The sequence below is a fragment of the Amblyomma mixtum genome, chromosome 2 (assembly GCF_055824585.1).
Source record: "Amblyomma mixtum isolate Tamu chromosome 2, ASM5582458v1, whole genome shotgun sequence".
NCBI lineage: Eukaryota > Metazoa > Arthropoda > Arachnida > Ixodida > Ixodidae > Amblyomma > Amblyomma mixtum.
The window spans coordinates 321,283,086-321,300,815 of NC_143013.1; the positions used below are offsets into that span (position 1 = coordinate 321,283,086).

The window sequence follows — 17,730 nt, forward strand, 5'->3', positions numbered from 1 at the left end:
GGGTCTATGTGTTTTAAAATCGCGGGGCTTAGAAATGACCGCGTTTGTAGCCTTCTGAGGCGTCGTTCCGCAGTTCTATCCAGGCCCTTGGGGAACGTCTGCCTACTGAGGCACAGATATGCTGTGATGTGCGCATAAGTCGTAAGCGGATTCGGCATAAAGGAGTCCCGACAGAGTCTGGGAATTCAGTGGAACTCCGGGGGAGAGACGCTCTGGCGGCTGCGTGCGCAGCCTCGTTCTCTTCTATTCCCTGGCGTACGGCTATTCATACCAATTGCTTTGTTATCTGGATTGAGTTATGTTGCACGTTTGCTAAAATTTTGCTCGCAAGCGGCGCTATTCTTCTCCTCATATAATTTCGACAGGCGTGCTGAGAATCAAAAATTATGTGCGTGGCGTCGGAGTCAGTGGCTGCCAGCGCTATCGCCACTTCCTCGGCTGACGCTAATTTACTAGTTTTCACCGAGAGTCTATCCACATGCTTTCCCTCGAGTATGGCCACGACGATGCAGACGCCCTCTTGCGTAGGGCCCGCCGCGTCTACGTAACACGTGCCATTTTTGCTGCCGAAGTGCTTCTCTATAGCTCTGGCTCTGGCTTCTCCCCTACCTTGATTGTGTTCGGGATGCATTTTTTTGGTATTGATTTAAATAGTAGTTTATTTCCCCAGTCATTGGAAATCTCTGTCTTTTGTTGTAGGTGGCAGCGCTACGTGCCGATCCTCAAGGACTCGTCTGCCAACTTTGGTCGTTGATACCCGCATGATTTGGCTTGTTTGGTGAGCTTCGAGTAGTTCTTCCAGCGTGTTATGCACTTCCAGGTGGAGAAGACGATGAGTGGAGGGGAGTCCAAGCGCCTTCTTGATGGCCGCTGCTCCAAAGACAAACCGTGAACGGTGATGCGGACTGACAAGGGCAGGAGCTGCAGAAATAGATCACGCTGGAAGGCTTGGTCGAAGGTGGGAGCCATGTGTAGGTTTGTGAACCTCCAGTTCTTCTGAGGAGATGATGACAACGTTGTGCGCTTGATGAGCTCAGCAGACAACGTGTCAAAGGGCGCCGAAGCGGGGTGCGTTATGAGTAGATCAGGTGTAGCGACGTGGTGAAACTGAGATGTGGTGCGTGCCACAGAGAACTGACACTTGGGCGAGCCAAAGCTGAGGATCGGCCGCCCAGAATGGGGAAGGCGAAGAGACATCGCCAGAGCGCCATCACCGGACAGGGTGGAGGCGTTGCCTTCGGCGTTGGCCACGCTGCGTGCGGGCGTTCGTCACCACTTTGTCGCGTCAGCCATATGAGGACGGGATGAGGGAAACATCGGCTGATTTATTGGCAGTAGTGCCAGGGTTCGGTGCGCTGCCTTGAGCCAGCAGGAACAGACGCGCCCGAGGAAGGTGCCTGGTGCATTTTGTTTTATTTTGCACTGGACCGTTTCACAGCCACACGGCTATCGGTCCAAATATTTTTTTGCTCTGCCTTGTACGTTAGAAAATCAATAATTCTTTGACTTTGAACCAGGATGCACCTCGGTGTCGTCTTCATCGGCGGCCGCTGCCACCTGCGCTGCGTGTGGCCAGTGGTGCTGCTACATGTTCGTGGATACCGCTCGGCTGGGCCCTACCCGCCATACCAGAACCGACCTCACCGTTCAGCCCAGCCCCGTCGTCCTCTCCCGACCACGGCAGTACAGCATCAGAACCCTTTCGCAACTTGCACAGATAGCGTTGTATACATGTTGCAGCTTTCATGTGGCAAGTAGTATATTGGACAGACAGGCCGATGCCTGAATCAGCGACTCAGCGAGCACTACAGAAACGTTAGAGATGAGGGGCCAGATAATTTGGCTCATCACTGCCGCGGTCACAAGTGCGCGCCTAAGTTTGGAGAGTGTTTAGTGTTAGGAAAAAATAGTGATCAAAAAACGAGGGAGATAATTGAAGCTGCGGCGATGGAAAAAGAGGGATTGGAAAATTGTGTTAGTGATCCTTCTGTGTCATTATCAAGAAAAGACTTAGCTTTCTTAGATTCAAGGCAGCGGGTGATAGTGTGAAACGTGATCACTTATTGGTGGTTTGTACTGTGCTTTTATTTTCTCATTCCTTGACACATCATGAACTTGACAAGGTAATCGTTGTTAGTCATCTATACCTGTACCTTACGTGATCTTTATAAGGTTGTCAGCTCCAAATAAAGATCGTTCAGTGGAAGTTTAGCGCTCGTATTGTGTCCCTTCAATTTTGTGCGCTATGGATCCTCATCTCTCCCTACCAGAAGCCACGACGAACGGATGACGCCGCCGCGACCATACACTATGACCCCAGCGACCCCAGAAGCCGCCTGTATGTTCGAACACAGCCCTCCGTCCATGCCTTTCGGGGCAGTCGTGGGCAACGGCGTTGGCTCCAGGAGACCTGTGGACCGGAAGCTCCACGGGCTGGTGCTTATTCGATCATCCGCCGTCGCCGCAAGCCCTTCTCCCTTTTTCCAGTCAACCATTCCTTCACGCCCATTGGAATGTTGCGCTTCACATCGTCAACGCCCTTCTAGTTCGGGGCGGTCACTCGGTAGCCCCGGGTCATGTCACGGACTAGAAGAACACGGTTTCAGAACAACACTTTCGACTGTAACACAGCTTGACGAAATTACTCATGACATCGCCACCACAACCAATGAGCGCAATCAGATATATACAGCATTCTTAGACTTCTCTACAGCGTTCGATATTTTCCTTCATGGCGACCTTATAACAAAAATTATTAGGGTTTGGTATAGATTTTGAGTCTCATGGATTTACATTAATTTACAGAATAGAAAGCAATGTGCTAAAATAGGTGAACACCGCCGCGGTAGCTCAGTTGTTATATACGGCGCTCAGCTGCTGACTCGAAAGACGCGGGTTCGATGCCGGCCGCGGCGGCCGAATTTCAATGGAAGCGAAATTCTAGAGGCCCGTGTACTGTGCGATGTCAGTGCACATTAATGAACCCCAGGTGGCGGAAATTTCCGGAGCCCTTCACTACGGCGTCCCTAATAGCCTGCGTTCCTTTGGGACGTTAAACCCCCGTAAACCCGTAAAACGCTTCACAGATCCTAGATGTTTTACTCAACCGTATACCCGAGGGATCCGTTCTCGCGCCTCTTTTATTTTTGATCAATGATATTCGCTTCTGTGTCCCTTCATCAATTCAACTCCGCTTTTTTGCCGACGATTGTGTTGTGTACAAAACCGTGAAAAAATTAGACCAAATTCTCTGTAACCATTCCCTCAAGTAAATCAATGCTTGGTGTGGGATTCGGGGAATGCAATTAAATGCGAGTAAGACCAAGAACATCACATTCACTAACAGGAAGCGGCGTTTAAATTTTACATACACGCTTGGCGACTCACAGGTTAAAATATACGATCAGGTGAAGTATCTGGGACTCACCCAAACATCTATCCTTCATGTGGGAACCCTACATCTAATGCATTTAAAACTGGAGGTAAACTGAATTATTTACGCAGAAAACTACCAAACGTACCTGCTGATATTAAACTGAGTGCATATAAAACACTTATCAGACCCACCTTGGAATATGCAGATCTGGTCTAAAGCCTCTATAAAAGACTTTAATCAACGAAATAGAGGGCATCCGAAATTAGCAGTATGGTTTGTTTATTCAGATTACTCTAGACAAACTAGCGCTACCAATCTAATCATTCGAGCAAATTTACAAACTCTGTCATACCGTAGAATCCCCTCAAGATTAAAGTTTTTGTACCTACTGTATCGCGGTCACTTCAAAATATAGAATTCACTGTTTTTGCACCCTCCTTTCAAAAACTTAACTGGAACCAATTACACTGTTAGTCAACCAGTTAGCCATGTAAATATCCACGAGTACTCCCTGTTTCCTGCTGCCATTTCCTATTGGAATAAATTGCCAGAAAATGCTGTGGAGTGTACGCCTGTTGATTCGTTTCTGAATTTCATAACTGTTACGTTGTTTAATTTTTCCTTTCATTTATGCGTACGTGTTTTTAAATGAGAGAACATCCATTTTTGTACGTGTTCGCATACATGCTATTGTCACGTTGTAGGGACGGCAGTCCAGCGGTCACGAAAACACCAACAACACTTGGAAACGAAGCTCTTTATTTGGGCTGACTTGCGCCCGCAAAAGAACTGAATCACTCGGCGGCGGCGTAAGCAACAAACGTGCTCATCAGTCGTCGAACTACGAATGCCCGCTGTTCACGGCATCGTTCAATTTAAAGCCGGCAAGGAAACTTCGAGATAACAGGTCGAGATCATCTAGAGTAATCTCGAAACACGTAGATGCAGCTGTTCATGGCTGCGAACAATCGAGATTAGACCGGTCGCTTCTCGCGTCACGAACAAAAATGATAACACCCCTTTTCTGCGGCCTTGCGCGAACGAACGGACGCTAGAAAGATACGTGGCATTACCCCCCTCCCAAAGAAGCATCCATAATTAAATTCAAAGGCGCCAAACCATACGCACACACACACACAGGAGAAGAAAGAAAGACGAGACAGAGCGCCACTCACAACTGATTTAATGTGCAGAAAGACACGTACATATATGTCACTGTAGGCGCATGCGCAAGGAAGACATTCAGCTTCGTGAAGATAAGCCGCGATCAAAAAACGCTTTTTCAGCCTTATACATGTTTATCGACGTTTCGCTGACGCACAAGTTGCCCCTCTTTTCGATATGAAATGCTTCTATCAGTTCTCTGGCTTTTGTCACACTACTCTTTGCCAAAATCCGCACATCAGAAAAGCATGGTTCACAAGTGCGCGACGGGCAGGTTCTGATGTGCATGGGTAAATGGGGGCCATCTTTATTTTGTTCTACATTTCTTTGGTGTTCTCTGATCCGCTCATTGACACATCACCCGGTTTGTCCGATGTAGGAACTGCCGCAGGAGAGGGGAACTTCGTACACAACCCCTACCGCACATTTCGTGAACGGTCGCCCATGCCTGGTACCGCAGCCACTTTCTTTTACTTTTTCTTTTATTTTTATTTTTATTTTTTTTTTATTTTTTATTTTTATTTTTTAAGACACCCGGATTACCAAGGCAAGGAGAACGAGACGCTAGATCGCGACATCCAGACCTGGGAAGTAAGAGTTGCCCTGCAGGAACTCAATGGAAGGTCTGCCGCGGGTCCCGATCGAGTGACCAACAGAGCGCTCAAGAACCTCAATGAAGCGGCCATCGAAACGCTCACGAACTTCTACAACAAGTGCTGGCAAGAAGGAAGGCTACCCAAGCAATGGAAAGCAGCCAAGACGATCCTCATCCCCAAGCCTGGCAAGCCGCCCAACATAGAGAACCTTAGGCCGATTTCACTCACTTCGTGCGTGAGAAAGGTCCTCGAGCACGTTCTCATGAACAGGTGGCAGCGTTACCTGGAAGAATCGGAGCTTTACCCAAACTCCATCATCGGGTTTCGGAACAAACTCGGGACGCAAGACGCCATGATCTTACTGAAGAACGAGATCATCGACGATACGACGGGCACCAAGGACAACAGAGCCGTACTCGGGCTGGACTTGCAGAGCGCCTTTGATAAAGTGAGGCACTCGGCTATCCTGGCCCAAGTATCCAGGCTAAACATGGGCAGGAGGACATACCAGTACATCAAAGACTTCCTGACGGAACGAACCACCGAAATCTGTGCGGGAGACCTACAGCTCGAAGAGAAGAAGCTGGGCAGCGTCGGAACTCCGCAGGGGTCGGTGATCTCCCCTCTACTCTTCAACCTCGTGATGATCTGGGTGGCCACCCGGCTAGAAAGAGTAGCGGGAGTCCGGCACACCATCTACGCCGACGACGTGACGCTATGGGTACCGGGAGGAAGCGACGGACACATCGAGACAACGCTGCAAGAAGCGGTCAACGCCATCGAGGAGCAGCTGGACGGGTCTGGACTCGTTTGCTCCCCGGCCAAGTCAGAACTGCTGGTGATTCCCCCGAAAGGATCGTGCAGGAAAAGAAAGAATATGGAAGTCAAGTACGAGCGTCCCAAGATCACGGTCAAGACGGCGGGAGGACAGGTAATACCGGAGGTCGAGAAGATTCGGGTACTCGGGCTGCTCGTCCAGCGAAACCGAGTCAACGGTGAAACGGTCAACAAGCTCGCGGGCAAGGCGGCTGCGGCAATGAGACTCATCAAGAGGGTGTCCAACAGAAAAGCGGGGATGAAGGAGGAGAGCCTGACTAGGCTCGTTCAATCCTTCGCAGTTAGCCACATAACGTACGTGGCCGCCTTCCACAACTGGAGGCCGAGTGAACGTAACAAGATAGACGCCACCATACGCAAGGCGTATAAGGCGGCACTCGGTCTCCTCGGGGGCACGAGCACCGAAAAATTCATGGCGCTGGGAGTCCACAACACGCTGGACGAAATAGCCGAAGCACAGAGAACGGCGCAACTCGAGCGTCTCTCCGAAACGAGAACCGGAAGACAGATACTGCGGGACCTTGGCCTCGAACCGAGGGAAGGCAAGCAGCAGAAAGACGTACCTATACCAGACAGCATCAACAGAAAGCTCAGGGTCTTCCCGATCCCGAAGAACGTGAACCCCGAGCACAACAGGGAGCGGAGGTTGGCGAGGGCCAGGGCTCTCGTGGACCTCCACGCCAGAGAAGAAGGCGCCGCCTACGTGGACGCGGCAGAGTATCAAGGGAGCACCGACGCATACGCGGCGGTGGTTGTCGGGGCATCGACGGGTGCAACGAAGACCGCGGTGAGCGTCCGGACTCGAGAAGCGCACCGGGCGGAGGAGGTGGCCATCGCCTTGGCCGTTTCCGACCCCGGATGTACTACAGTGTTGTGTGACTCTAGAACGGCAGTGAAGAACTACGCCAAGGGTAGGGTATGTAGTGAGGCCGCGCGCATACTGCGCAAGGCCGAAGACATCGGACGCAACAGTCCTGTGGTGATCAAGTGGTTTCCGGCCCACATGGGCAGTGACGTGTCGGAACGCGGAAACGTGAACCACAACGAGACGGCCAACTCGGCCGCGCGAGGACTAACCAACCGCGCGGCTGAAAGCACGGCCGACTCGGAGTCCTGGTCGCGGCGCAGTGCCAAGGACAAGATGACCACCTTCAACGAAATAGTGAAATGGTACAGACTGAACAGACAGACTATGCCGCCACCTCACCCGGGGCTTACCCGGAAGGAGGCAGTGTTATATAGACAGTTACAGACGGGGTCCCTGCTCACCCCGGTGCTAGCTAAGCACGTGTGTCCGAGTGTGCACGCGAACGACATATGCAGACTGTGCGCGAAGGAGAGAGCCACCGCGGCTCACATCCTTTGGGACTGTAGCGTAAATCCGCGCGAAGCCAGCGAGAAGACGACGATCCCGCCGCAGCTAGAGGCTGCAACGAGGAGCTGTGATCAAAAGACACAACTCAAGGCCGTCGAGCAGGTCTCGGCAGCTCTCGAGAGGCAGCGACCGAGCGAAACCGAGGAGAGGGGGGCGGCACCCCCAGGAAGGGGGCGGCGGCCATCTCGAACCCGCGGAAGTAGCGAGGGACGTAACAAGACCTCAAGGAGCACAACGCACGAGATTGACGTAGTGGCCGCGTCGCGGTAAAAGCTTGTCCTCCCTGCTTGGAGGGAGCCTAACCGACTCTGCAGGCTTTCTAAATAAAAGTTGTTCTCTCTCTCTCTCTCTTCTTTTATTTTGGCTATTCGAGAGCAAAGGCTTCCGAGCTTTTGGGGGGCAGTAAAAACGAGTGGCACACCATGCCCACTCGCAACCTTCTTCAGGTTGTGGGCCAACTTGTGCACATACGGCACAGCTACCGGTCTCACCTCTTCTCGAGGGACCTCCTCCCCTACTCCTACTACCTTCTTCTTCAACTTCCGTAGGAGGCTTTCGGCGACCTGTGTCACGACCGAACCAGGGAACCCGGCTGAAGCCAGCCTAACCCCATTTAAACGTGCACATCAGAACCTGCCCGTCGCGCACTTGTGAACCATGCTTTTCTGATGTGCGGATTTTGGCAAAGAGTAGTGTGACAAAAGCCAGAGAACTGATAGAAGCATTCCATATCGAAAAGAGGGGCAACTTGTGCGTCAGCGAAACGTCGATAAATCTGTATAAGGCTGAAAAAGCGTTTTTTGATCGCTGCTTATCTTCACGAAGCTGAATGTCTTCCTTGTGCATGCGCCTACAGTGACATATATGTACGTGTCTTTCTGCACATTAAATCAGTTGTGAGTGGCGCTCTGTCTCGACTTTCTTTCTTCTCCTGTGTGTGTGTGTGTGTGTGCGTATGGTTTGGCGCCTTTGAATTTAATTATGAATAACTACCAACTAGCCCAACAACAAGTTCTTCAAAGAAGCATCGTCTCGATGCTTTAAAATGAAAATAAACACGGAGAATGCAAACTTCGAGTCCTTTAGCGCTCATAATATGGCTTCAGGCGTACGACATGTACGACTTCCGGGCGTGTGCGGCGTCGCTGAGATGCTGTCGTGCCGTCGGGGATGATTTCATAGTCGAGCTCACCGATGCGACGGACAACCCTGTATGGGCCAAAGTAGCGTCGTAGCAACTTTTCACTCAATCCACGGCGGCGAACTGGCGTCCATATCCAAACACGATCACCTGGCTTGTAATGCGTGTCTCGTAGGCGCAGATTGTAGCGTCGGGCGTCGGTGTGCTGCTGGTCTTGAATGCGAAGCCGCGCAAGTCTTCGGGCATCCTCGGCGCGATGAAGGTAGGCGGCTACGTCGAGGTTGTCTTCGTCGGAAACGTGCGGGAGCATTGCGTCGAGTGTTGTCGTGGGCTTCCTGCCGTATACCAGCTGGAATGGGGTAAACCTGGTTGTCTCCTGGACGGCAGTATTATAGGCGAAGATCACGTAGGGCAAGGGCAGAATGGAGTCCCACGTCTTGTGTTCGGCGTCGATGTACTTGAAGAGCATGTCTGCGATGGTCTTGTTCAGGCGCTCTGTGAGTCCGTTGGTTTGTGGATGATAGGACGTTGTCCTCCGATGGCTTGTCTGGCTGTAGTTTAAAATGGCTTGCGTCAGCTCCGTTGTAAATGCCGTTCCTCTGTCCGTGATGAGCACTTCGGGGGCGCCGTGTCGCAGGAGAATTTGTTCGACAAAAAATTTAGCGACTTCTGTTGCGGTACCATTAGGCAACGCTTTCGCTTCGGCGTATCGGGTCATGTAGTCGGTGGCCACAATGATCCATTTCTTACCCGATGATGAAGTCGGAAAGGGGCCGAGGGGTCCATCCCAATTTGCTGAAAGGGCTTAGTTGGAGGTGGTATGGGGTTCAGGAGTCCGGCTGGTCTTGTCGGGGGCATTTTCCGTCGCTGACACTCACGGCACGTTTTCACCTAATGGGAAACATCGGCAGCTAGCCGCGGCCAATAGTACTTCTCCTGGATGCGGTGCAACGTGCGAGCAATCCCGAGATGCCCTGCAGTCGGTTCATCATGGCATGCCTGCATAATTTCTTGCCTGAGATTTTTGGGCACGACAAGAAGATGCACTGTCCTGTTGGGCGTGAAGTTCTTCTTCAGGAGGACATTATTGTGAACGACGAAGGACGGCAGTTGGCGCTTGAACACTCGGGGAGGCGATGCGGTCTTTCCTTTCAGATAAGCAACTAGGCTTTGCAACTCAGGATCCGAGCGCTGCTGCTGTGCGAAACTGGTTGGTTGGTTGGCCTCAAGTGGAATGGCACATACCCACTACGGGGGAGTGGCCAAGACACAGGCGGTGAACTGTTGGAATGATTAGGAGTTTTAGAGGAAAAAGAGTATTAATAGGGTATAGGCTGACAGATTGGACGACGCAACGAAAGGGGTCCTGTTAGCTGGGAGATCGAAGATGGGACGACGGCTTTATGTGCAAATTTGAATGCATCATATGGAATGGTTCAATTTTGTATTGACTGAAAGAGAGACAGCTCGCGCTTACCGGTCCTCAGAAAGCGTCGTCGTCTTCCTCTTCCGGTGCTGCGTCGACGGGGGCTCGGGACAAGCAGTCTGCGTCGGAATGCTTGCGGCCAGATTTGTAGACTACAGTTATGTCAAATTCTTGAAGACGCAAGCTCCAACGAGCAAGGCGGCCAGAGGGATCCTTCAAATTGGCAAGCCAGCACAGAGCATGGTGATCGCTCACAACCTTGAATGGTCGTCCGTACAGGTAGGGTCGAAATTTGGACGTGGCCCAAATAATGGCGAGACATTCTTTCTCGGTCGTCGAATAGTTGGCTTCGGCTTTCGACAGTGAACGACTTGCGTACGCGATAACTTTCTCCTGTTTACCACTTTTCTGAACGAGGATCGCTCCTAAGCCCACACTGCTTGCGTCGGTATGGATTTCGGTTTCGGCGTTTTCATCAAAGTGCCCGAGCAAAGGAGGGAACTGTAAGCGGCGCTTCAGCTGTTTGAAAGCATCCGCTTGCGGCGTTTCCCATTTAAAAGGCACGTCAGCCTTGGTAAGTTGGGTCAAAGATTCAGCGATGCGCGAGACGTTCTTCACCAATCGCCGGTAATAAGCGCAAAATCCAAGGAATCTGCGTACAGCTTTCTTGTCATTAGGCTGTGGAAACTCTGCGATCGCAGCCGTCTTTGAGGGTCTGGGCGAACTCCATCCTTGCTTACGATGTGACCAAGGAACAGCAGCTCCTCGTAGGCGAAGTGGGCACTTCTCTGGTTTCAGTGTTAGTCCTGAAGACTTGATTGTTTCCAGCACTATCTGAAGCCTTCTGAGATGGTCTTCAAAGCTTGAGGAGAAGACAACAACGTCATCTAAGTAGACTAAACAAATCTGCCACTTCAAGCCTGCGAGCACCGTATCCATTACTCGCTGGAACGTTGCTGGGGCAGAGCAGAGGCTGAATGGTATCACCTTGAACTCGAAAAGTTCGTCTGGTGTAATGAACGCACTCTTCTCGCGATCTCTTTCGTCGACTTCAATTTGCCAGTAGCCGCTCTTCAGGTCCATCGATGAGAAGTACTTAGCGTTGCACAGCCGGTCCAATGTATTGTCGATGCGGGGGAGGGGGTAGACATCCTTCTTCGTAATGCTGTTCAGGCGGCGGTAATGAACGCAAAAGCGAAGGGTGCCGTCTTTCTTTTTCACTAGTACGACTGGTGCTGCCCAGGGGCTCCTCGATGGCTGGATGACGTCGTCACGAAGCATTTCCTCAACTTGCTTGCGGATAGCTTGGCGTTCTAGCGGCGATACGCGGTAGGGGCTCTGTCGCAGTGGTCGGGCGTGTTCGTCTGTGACAATGCGGTGCTTAGCAAGCCGGGTTTATTGCACATTCGATGATGATGAGAAGCAATCGCTGTACTTTTGAAGAAGACTGCGTATTTGGTCTTGTCTGCTCCGTGGTAATGCTCGGTTGATATCAAACGTTCGTTGATGGCCTTGGTCAGATGATTCGACGGGTTGGTCGGGTAAGGCAAATATATCTCTGATGTCTGCCAGCTCTTCGAGGAAAGCGATCGTCGTACCTTTGTTTAAATGCCGGTATTCTTCGGTGAAGTTGGTTAGCAACACCTGGGCTTGGCCATGTCGGATTTCGGCGACTCCCCTTGCGACGCCTAATCCTCGATCCAGGAGTAACTGGGTGTTCCCCTCGATGACGCCTTTGGCATTTTCGATGTCTCCAGTACCTATGCAGGCGAGGACACTTGATCGAGGCGGCACGCTCAATGCTTCGTCGAGGACGTTTAAGGCAACGTGATGAGTCGCGCTCGTCGCAACAGGTATGGCTTTGTCCGTGGAAAGCTTGATCGACTTAGATCGAAGGTCGATGATCGCTCGATGTTCATTCAGGAAGTCCATTCCCAAAATCATGTCTCGCGAGCACTGCTGTAGGATCAGGAAGGTTGTCGCATAGGGTCTCCCGTTTACAGTAACTCTCGCGGTGCAGCGTCCTGACGGCGTAATCAGGTTGCCACCTGCGGTGCGGATCAGCGGGCCATCCCAAGTTGTTGTTACCTTCCTGAGTCGGAGAGCGAGCGGCCCACTCATGACGGAGTAGTCAGCTCCGGTGTCCACCAAGGCAGTAGCCGCGTGATCGTCGACCATAACTTCAAGGTCACTTGTTCGCGCTTTCATGCTACACGTGGTCTTCGGTGTACGGTCTCGGCTTTGTCGGGCAGTGAGACTGCGGTGGGCGTAATCCGACGTTACTTCTCTGGGCGGTGGTATAAGGTTCAAGTCTGGCCGCGTCGTCGTCGTCGTCGGTGTAGTCGTCTTAGTTGAGGCATGGTCTTGCGTTTTCGTCGATGGAGGATCTTTGTTCTTGCGCTCAGAAGCAACCTCACCTCCAGAGGCTGCTTTATTTAGTTTAACCTTCGGGGGCTGGGGGAGCGTCCACGGACTGCGTAGCCTCGGTTAGGAGATACATAGCGCGGTGACGATGACGACGGAGAACGCGATAGGCGGCTCGGCGATGAGTATTCTTCCCGACGCAAAAACTCCTCGATTTCGGCTGGTCGCTGGCCGGGTCGGGGTCTTGGAGCGTCGTAAGAGAACCCTCGGATGCCCAGTCTTCTGTATGGGCAGTGCCGGAGGACGTGACCGGCTTCGCCACAGTGGAAGCATAGTGGGCGGCGCTGGTCGGGAGTTCTCCACTCGTAACATTTCCTCGGCTGTGTGCGACGCTCGTAGGACGGGCGGGTTGGGGCGAGAGGGCGGCGGTCCAGCGCAGCTGGCTGAGGGCGATAGGGGCTTGTGTCCCGTATTCGAGGTGCAGGACGGCGCACTGCTGTGGCGTAATTCATGGCTGGGGGCTCCGTAGGCTGCGTGGTGGTCGGCGTCACACCCAAGGCCTGTTGAACCTCGTCCCGGATGACGTCAGTGAGCGATGTAAGCTGCGGCTGCGTTCCTGTTGGCAGCAATCGTCGGAGCTCTTCTCGCACAACTCCACGTATAACCTCCCGCAGGTCATTGTTGTTAGCGGCGTCCAGTCAGCTTGCTGAGAAAACGCGCTGCTGGCGGTCATACTGGCGGGCTCGGGCATCAAGAGTTGTTTCCATTGTGGATGCCTCTTCTACGAATTACGCGACGGTTTTCGGTGGGTTGCGGACGAGGCCGGCAAAGAGTTGTTCTTTAACTCCTCGCATAAGCAACTCCACCTTCTCTTCTTCCTTCATGTTCGTGTCGGCACACCGGAAGAGACGCTTCATCTCCTCAGTATACACTGCAGCGGTCTCGTTTGGGTGTTGTATGCGAGACTGCAGCAGCTGCTGGGCTCTCTCCTTTCGCACGACGTTTGTGATGGTCTTCAGAAGCTGCTCCTTGAAGGTTTCCTAGTTCGTGAGACTAGCTTCCTCATTTTCAAACCAGATCCTTGCTTGTCCGTCCAAGGCGAAGAAAACGTACCTTAATTTCGTGGCATCGTCCCATTGGTTAAAAATAGCCACACGGTCGAACTGTTCTAGCCATTCTTCGGGGTCGGCGCCAGGCGAAGCGTCGAAGGTTGGTGGCTTCCGGTGCTGCTGAAGAATGATTGGAGTCATCGTCTGGGGCAAGCTCATGGTAGACGTTGCTGCCGGCTTTCGCTTTCGGGTAGGGTCCGGCAGAATCCCGAACTCAGGTGCGTCCCCTTACAGGCGTCGGCTTGCGTGGTGGACTGGACTCAGGTCCTGCGGTAGATGACTCAGAGGGCTGGCGTCACGACTTGTAGGGTGTGTCCGGAACATGGGAGGCTACCCCACACCTCCACCAGATGTCACGTTGTAGTGACGGCAGTCCAGCGGTCACGAAAACACCAACAAGACTTGGAAACGAAGCTCTTTATTTGGGCTGACTTGCGCCCGCAAAAGAACTGAACCACTCGGCGGCGGCGTAAGCAACAAACGTGCTCGTCAGTCGTCGAACTACGAATGCCCGCTGTTCACGGCATCGTTCAATTTAAAGCCGGCAAGGAAACTTCGAGATAACAGGTCGAGATCATCTAGTAGAGTAATCTCGAAACACGTAGATGCAGCTGTTCATGGCTGCGAACAATCGAGATTAGACCGGTCGCTTCTCGCGTCACGAACAAAAATGATAACACCCCTTTTCTGCTGCCTTGCGCGAACGAACGGACGCTAGAAAGATACGTGGCACTATATTCACCACAAGAAAATTCCTGCATGGGCTCGAAAAGGGCCTGCAGTATCGTTAAATAAAATGAATAAAAATAAATAAATAGAAATAAAAAGCGGGCAGTGGCGCGGCCAGGAGCGCTCACGCTAAGAGCGCAGCTATTAAATCATGCCGACACCACCCGTCATGTCCTGTTTTCACCGGTTTGCAGTTACGTAACAATGCGTTGGGGAAACATACAATAACTACCTTAGTTCGCTTCAAACAGTACAAAATCATGCCATCAGAATAGTCACATCTGGCTCGCAAAATACCGTGGCTATTTCATTACTACACACTAACAGCGAGATTGTAAAAGGACCATTTGCAGAAATGGGCCCCAGTTCAAGACATGCGAGCTCATAGCATTTGCAAAAAAGTTTGATTTTAACTACGTCACATCTAGCCCGAGCTTTCCTCGCTCTAATGGTCTCGCCAAAAAGGGCGTCCAAATTTTTGCAGGCATTCTAAAGAAGACCAAGTTATCCAATGAAAACTTATTTTTGGGTCTTTTGAACTGCATAATTTCTCCTACATTTGATGGGAGAACACCCAATGAGCGATTCATCGGCCCGACGACTTAGCACTTGTTTTCCAGACTTGCCTGCCGTGCGACAAAAGCAAGTTCAAAAGCGTGATCAAGCATAGTCCGGATCGCCTATGACCCCACATCATCCTGGCGACCCCGCCCGCATCGGGGGTAACCGCTATTGGAATACCAAGGCACAGGTTCAAAGCATGGCCGCGCCACGGTCATACCATGTCGTCACAGATGATGGTAGAGAACTGAGCGCGAATCGACAACTGCTTTCGCAAGGAAGGTATCAGCCGGCACAAGTCCCAGGCGGAAGACACTCGCACAGCAGCGAGTGAGTCTGCACAGTCAGGAGCTCTGGATCCCAGCCCACCAATAAATCCAGCAGACAGTATTGCACTATGCCCATTCACGCCATAGTCAGTGCCAGTAGGCTTTCTCCAAGGACAAGTCGTCCATGTAACAAGTCGATGTACGATGGCTCTTTCCACAAGTGGTCTGATATGAGAGTGGAAGGCTTCCCAAAGGAAGGAGGATGTAACGGAGTCCGCACTTGTCTAAACCATGTGCATCTGACAAGAAGGAACGTATATACGCTCTGTCAAAAAAAAGTCAGCCCTCTTTCTCGTCTTGGCAACCCGTGTGTGATGCACGGCCGTAGACGATACACCAACCAGTGCCGTATAGAAAGGAGTTTGGGGTAATTGCACCGATATGGGCCGGTGATCTTTCTCCTCTTTATCTCCTTCATATATCCGAGCAAGCATTCCATTACTGTCGGACTGTGCCTTATCTAGCGCGCTGACCGCATTTTCAGTCGCGGGCGCCAGTGCAAACAATGGCAAAGAGAGATGATAAGACGTTCAAGTTTCAGCAGTGCCGTGACCAAGGAGGCGCTCACGTTGGCTTATCATTGAACATACTGTGCGATTTACCTAGATAAGGGTACTAACTGCAATAGAATGTTCCCTTTGTCTCTCGCTTGTCTTTTTCTTTATGGGCACCGCATTTCTTTTCTCAAAGAAAGTAGCTTTGCCAACACTTATCAGTTCTCGCAGTATGTAAGAGAGGGATACAAAGTCAAAGTCAAAGTCATTTTATTCAGGCAGCAGTAATAGGTGCCTAGGAGGCAGACATAAAGGCAAATTAATGCCTGACTCAGTGTCGGCCCCCTTCCCCCCTTCCCAAACACATCACTCAACAGCAGGTACAGTCAGATCGTTAAACAAAGTTTCGATCAACATAAAAGGAACACATTAATACAGCATAGCATACAGGGCTAAGTCACACTGCGAGGAAACAAACAGCCAAAATAAATCGCATGCAGTAATAGGCAGAGAAAGTAAACAAGCGGGAACAATAAAACATTCACAACAAAAACCATCTGGTGTCTACTTGGAACCCAGAAAAAAAAAGGAAATAGTCAAAATTGTGTGCTAAAAAAAAATGTGTTAATGTTTCTTTTAAAGGCTAGAGCTGAAGAACTGTCAGTAATGATAGTCATAACCATGGCGTGCTTATTCAAGAAGTCAGGAATCTGATATGTTAACTTTTGTGTTCCGTAGTTTGTACGAATCCTGTCTCTGTTATAAATGGTATGCCGGAGATTGTACATGTGTTCTTTATGAAGATATTTCTCAGTGAACGATGATGCATTCTGTTTGATTTGAGTGTATATAGCTAGTGCTAGTTTTTTACATAGGATGTTTGTGATAGTCAGGATTCGGTGTTTCTGGAATAACGGTGCTGAATGAGTTATAAACACGTATAAGCCTATATGGGAGTAAAAACGGAGCAAGTCTTTTGTATTTTTTCCAACGAAATTTCAAAAGCTCTCCCCAGGTACTAAAAAAAAGCATTATATTTAACAAATGTCAGGCCAGTATTAGAATATGCATGTGTAGCATGGGACCCTTTCACGGGTACACTCATTGACAAGTTAGAAAGGGTACAGAAACGCGCTGCAAGGTTTGTGACGGGAAATTTTAATTTTCATATAAAGAGCTCCGAACTTCGCGACAGTATTGGTTGGAAGACTTTAGAAACCCGAAGAAAAATCTTCAGGCTGAAGTTCTTGCACAGTATTTACAATGATTGTACCGGTATTAATAAAAACACTTATCTAAAGCAGCCATATTACATTTCGGAGAGACTCGATAACACGAAAAAGATTCCACATGGAGCGAACTTGCGCTGCGGATTTTGAGCGGCGCGGCGGAACGCGGACGCACCGCCGCTGTGCCGCACCACAAGAGGCGGAAAACGGGCGGCTGCCGCCAAACCGCTGCCGACAAAAACAAAAAAAAAGATTTGTAAGCTTACTCTAAAGCCATTGTTTATTGGAGGGCGCATTCTCACTTTTTATTTCAGCGTATGCTATCTCCCCTCTCCACTCCACCCCCACTCGGTTTCACCCTGCGCGCCGAGCCACCGGCAGCTGCTGCTAGCAGAGACGCAAAAATAGACTCAGCCTATAGTAGCGCCATCTGGTTCTCGGGACAGGAACCATTATTGTAAACAAACCGGCTCTCCTCTTAAAGGGCCCGTGCCCACCCCAGCGCAGCAGACACTCTCTACCTCTCTTTGAGCGAGCCTCCTCTCCTTCCATTCCCTCCTCGAAATTCTTCTCTCCCGCTCCTCGTCGAGTAGGCTCGGCAAGGCAAAATCACCCCTTCCTTGTCCGGTGTAAGCCGGAGGCGTGGTGTCTGTGGAGTGCGTCACAGGGCGACGTCATGGCCCCGCCTTCAATAGAATTCTTTTCTTGGTTTTTGCATTTTCTCCGCACACTGAACGATCGAGAGGCGCGATCGGCTCGGCCACCTAGACTTGTTAGCGAGCGCATCCTTTCATACATCTGTTTGTCATTCCCAGTTAACGAGCCACCTTTTCATTTTCTTTTAGGCCTCCCCACCGTTTCACGAGCGGAGGGGCGGAAGTCGGTTGTGTTCGAAACACACGGCGAAGCGCGGACCCGGCAACCGCCCGTTTGCTTTTCTCCATGCGTGTTTGTGTTCTGTGTGTTTGTGTCTTTTCTCCGCTCCAAAGCATATGTCATT

At 51.0% G+C, this 17,730-nt stretch overlaps 1 pseudogene; it reads left to right on the forward strand.

Moving 5' to 3' along the window:
• The first annotated feature begins 2,310 nt into the window (after positions 1-2,310).
• Positions 2,311-7,551, forward strand: LOC149365163 (uncharacterized; annotated as a pseudogene).
• The last annotated feature ends 10,179 nt before the right edge of the window (positions 7,552-17,730 follow it).